Source organism: Rhinopithecus bieti, unplaced genomic scaffold (genome assembly GCF_001698545.2).
Source record: "Rhinopithecus bieti isolate Rb0 unplaced genomic scaffold, ASM169854v2 scaffold_76236, whole genome shotgun sequence".
Lineage (NCBI taxonomy): Eukaryota > Metazoa > Chordata > Mammalia > Primates > Cercopithecidae > Rhinopithecus > Rhinopithecus bieti.
Window position 1 is genome coordinate 30,342 of NW_016827963.1, and position 4,728 is coordinate 35,069.

General features: G+C 43.0%; 1 protein-coding gene across 1 annotated transcript in view; it reads right to left on the minus strand.

The window, feature by feature from the left end:
• Window positions 1-4,723, minus strand: part of LOC108523533 (centromere protein I-like) — a 27,226-nt gene extending 22,503 nt beyond the window's left edge. The window contains exon 1 of the mRNA XM_017864179.1: window positions 4,633-4,723. The gene's annotated coding sequence lies outside the window, so the exon portion shown is untranslated. The remainder of the gene's footprint in view (window positions 1-4,632) is intronic.
• Between the last annotated feature and the right edge of the window lie 5 nt (window positions 4,724-4,728).

Below are 4,728 nucleotides of genomic sequence, written 5' to 3' on the forward strand. Positions count from 1 at the left end.
TTTTGAGACAGGGTCTGACTCTGTCACCCAGGCTGGAGTGCAGTGGTGCAATCATAGCTCACAAGAACCTCAAATTCCTGGGCTCAAGCAATCCTCCCACCTCAGCCTCCAGGGTAGCTGGGACTACAGGCACGTGCTACCATACCTGCTTACGTTTTTTATTTTTAGCAAAGACAAGGTCTCACTATGTTGCCCAGGCTGGTCTCGGACTCCTGGACTCAAGGGATCTGCCCACTTCGGCCTCCCAAAGTGCTGGGATTACAGGCATGAGCCACCGTGACTGGCCTAGAACAAGATATTCTTGGAATTGACTGGCAGTAATACCATTCTACACTAGTCCAATCTTTCCACTTGATCTCAGGCCTCTATGGTGTTCTCCCATCTGGTAATAGAAATGATGTCACAGAGATCACCTGAGGTCAGGAGTTCGAGACCAGCCTGGCCAACGTGCTGAAACCCCATCTCTACCAAAAATACAAAACTTAGCCAGGCATGGCGGGCGCCTGTAATCCCAGCTACTCAGGAGGGTGAGGCAGGAGAATCACTTGAACCTGGGAGGCGGAGTTTGCAGTGAGCCAAGATCCGTCTCAAAAAAAAAAAAAAAAAAGTCACAGAGGCTGGCTTTGAATACATCCTATCTCAACTTCTGTTAATTAGGCTTTAAGAATTAGAATATATCTCATCACTTTCTACACTATCATTCTGTGGAGAAGAAAGGAAGCAGTGATAGGTAATGAATCACAAAATAAAATCTCTGCTTTCCACTCTTGTGGTTCCTTTTCCTGTTTTCTTTCTCACTCCCATCCACTAACTCTTCGAAATTTAAAATAGTCTCACCACTAACACATTACACGTGCACCAAATTCAAAAGGAGAATTCAATACAGATTCTATTTTACTTCCAAGTGACTTAATTTTTAAAGAGTCTAAAGTCCCTTTGTACCTAATTATGATGACATTTCTAGCATACCTGCCTCTAAATATGCATTTAAACTTATCAAAAGAGCTGCATGTAAAGATCTAGTAGGGATGGGGGACATCACAGAAATAACTATAATAAAAGGGAGAAAAGGAATTAAGGAGGCCACATTTGACCTCAGCAAATTCCAGCTTAGTAGAAAAAAAAAATGAAAAGTAACAATAGAAAGCCAGAGATTATTTTTTAAATTGCTATGTAAGTTTCCCAAGTCTAAGGCATGCATTTTGAGACACCTCAAGTCCTGGCAGACATCAAGATAACCTAATCATTAATTTCTGAGATAAAAAAAGGAGGCTGGGTGCAGTGGCACGAACCTGTAGTTCCATCTAATTGGGAGTCTGAGATGGGAGGACTGCTTGAATCTAGAAGGTCGAGGCTGCAGTGAACCGTGATCATATCACTGCACTGCAGTCTGGACAACAGAGTGACACTCTGTCATGAAAAAAAAATCTCTAAAACAGAAAACATCTGTATACTCCACATATGTTGTTTTTGTTTTGTTTTGTTTTGTTTTGTTTTGTTTGAGATGGAGTCTCGCTCTGTCACCCAGGCTGGAGTGCAGTGGCATGATCTCCGCTCACTGCAAGCTCTGCCTCCTGGGTTCACGCCATTATCCTGCCTCAGCCTCTCAAGTAGCTGGGACTACAGGTGCCCACCACCACGCCCGGCTAATTTTTTGTATTTTTAGTAGAGACGGGGTTTCACCATGATAGCCAGAGTGGTCTCAATCTCCTGACCTCGTGATCCACTCACCTCAGCCTCCCAAAGTGTTGGGGTTACAGGCATGAACCACTGCACCCAGCCCCTACTCCATATATATTTTAAAGTGAGATGGGAGTGGGTGAATTGATCTTGACAGACATTGTTCAGTTAAACACAGATTCCTGGAAAGATATTAGAAGCAAACAATCTAAAACCATCTACAAGAAAAAAACCAATTTTATTAGGTCTCATTTAACTTTCTAGGGAAACACAGAGAACTAATCAGATAAAAATGGAGAAATAAAATACCTGACAGTCATATGTTGAATTCGGTTAGTAATGTGTTGTTACTTTAAAATAAATAGACACACCCCTGCAAATATGCTGCTAGGATATAAACAAAGGAATCTAACATGCAACAGCCAGGAAATACTTAGTATATAAAGCATTTGGTTTGGAGAGCTGTCTTAATCTTTCTTTTTTTTTCCCAGAGACAGAGTCTTGCTCTGTGGCCCACACTAGAGTACAGTGGCACCATCATAGCTCATTGCAGCCTCAAACTCCTGGGCTCAAGTGATTCTCTTGCCTCAGACTCCCAAGTAGCTGGGACTACACGCACATGCTACTGCACCTAGCTAATTTTTTTTTTAACATTTTGTAGACAAGGTTTTGCTTTGTTGCCCAGGCTGGTCTCAAATCTGGCTTCAAGCAATCATCCTGCTTTGGCCCCCCAAAGTGCTGAGATTACAGGCATGAGCCACTATACCCAGCCTTAACGTTTTTTTAAGTAGAAAAAAAAGCAGCAATGTGGTACAGTATAAGCACTAGAATGGGCGTTTGGACATCTTATTTCCCCAGTTCTACCTCTGACATTAAGCAAGTCTCTTCAACTACTCTGAGCCTCTTTTTCCTCACCTTTAAATGAGAGTGTTTAGAGTCTAAAATACCTTCCAAGTCTGAATTTAAATGAGAAAAGTTAAAAGGTTCAAGTAAATAAAATATTGACCAGGTATTATTTCTAAGAACCTCTTCCAACCATCCCAACCATCACCAATGAATTTAGAACAGGAAAAGATGCACTTGCACAAAAGAAAAAGCATCTTAGCTGGGCGCGGTGGCTCATGCCTGTAATCTCAGCACTTTGGGAGGCTGAGGCAGGTGGATCATCTGAGGTCAGAAGTTTGAGACCAGCCTGGCCAACATGATGAAACCCCGTCTCTACTAAAAATACAAAAATTAGCTGGGTGTAGTGGTGCATGTCTGTAATCCCAGCTACTCAGGAAGCTGAGGCAGGAGAATTGCTTGAACCCGGGAGGCAGAGGTTGCAGTGAGCTGAGATCATGCCATTGCACTCCAGCCTGGGTAAAAGAGCGAAACTCCATCTCAAAAAATAAATAAATAAAATAAAGAAAATGAAGGTAATGAAGTAGACTAAGTGATCTTTTAAGATGCCTTCCAGCAACATTGTTTAAATTACTACGTATACTTAAGATAAATACTAAAAAATGGTTCTCATGTATTTGGTGACAAAAGTATGTATTTCGCATTTTATTTGTAATGATATATGGTAACTGGTCATTTTCAGCATATGCACACAGAAACTTTTTGTGTGTTTACACAAAAAAGCCCATTGTATAATCTTAACAGATTGGTCTTATGAAGAGAACAGTAAACAAAAAACTGCAACTAATTCCAATGAACAACCTAATTCAAAGTCTAAAAGGAAGGTCGGGCACAGTGGGTCATGCCTGTAATCCCAATGCTTTGGAAGGCCAAGGAGGGCGGATCACCTGAGGTTGGGAGTTTGAGACCAGCTTGACCAACATGGAGAAACCTCATCTCTACTAAAAATACAAAATTAGTCGGGCGTGGTGACGCATGCCTGTAATCCCAGCTACTCGGGAGGCCGAGGCAGGAGAATTCCTTGAACCCAAGATGTGGAGGTTGCAGTGAGCCAAGATCGCGCCATTGCACTCCAGCCTGGGCAACAAGTGCAAAACTCAATCTCAAAAAAATAAATAAACAAAGTCTAAAAGGAAAAACTAATAGCAAAGTGATGACAAAAGCATCCGAGACCGGGCACAGTCGCTCACGCCTATAATCCCAGCACTTTGGGAGGCCAAGGCAGGTGGATCACGAGGTCAGGAGTTCAAGATCAGTCTGCCCAAGATGGTGAAACTCTGTCTCTACTAAAAATACAAAAACATTAGCCAGGCGTGGTGGCAGGCACCTGTAATCCCAGCTACTCGGGAGGCTGAGGCAGAGAGGTGGAACTCGGGAGGTGGAGGTTGCAGTGAGCTGAGATTGCACCACTGCACTCTAGCCCGGGCGATGGAGTGAGACCCAGTCTCCCAAAAAAAAAAAAACGAAAACTGCCCTTGGCCAGGCACAGTGGCTCACACCTGTAATCCCAGCACTTTGGGAGGCCAACGCACGAGGCTCATGAGGTCAGGAGATGGAGACCATCTTGGCTAACACAGCGAAAAAAAAAAAAATACAAAAAATTTGCCAGGTGTGGTGGCACGTGCCTGTAGTCCCAGGTACTCGGGAGGCTGAGGCAGGAGAATTGCTTGAACTCAGGAGACAGAGGTAGCAGCGAGCTGAGATCGTGCCACTGCACTCCAGCCCGGGTGACAGAGCGAGACTCCATCTCAAAACCAAAAACAAAAAACAAAACAACCCCCCCTCGAGCCATGTGCGGTGGCTCAAGCCTGTAATCCCAGCACTTTGGGAGGCCAAGGCGGGAGGATCACTTGAGTCTAGGAGTTCCAGACCAGCCTGGGCAATATGGTCAGACACTGTCTCTATTATAAAAAATGTGTGTGTATACCTATCTATATATATATGTGTGTGTGTGTGTATATATATGTATATATATACATATTTTTAAAAGAAAAAAATATAGGTGCTAAGTGAGTTAAAAGAAAAAAAAAAAGCATCTCCTCAACATACCAAATTTGCCACTGAGTGCAATATTTAATAGAATGTCAATTTCTTCTGAAGCTAACCCATTCTTCCAAGCCACATTTTCCACAGTTTTCAAGTGTT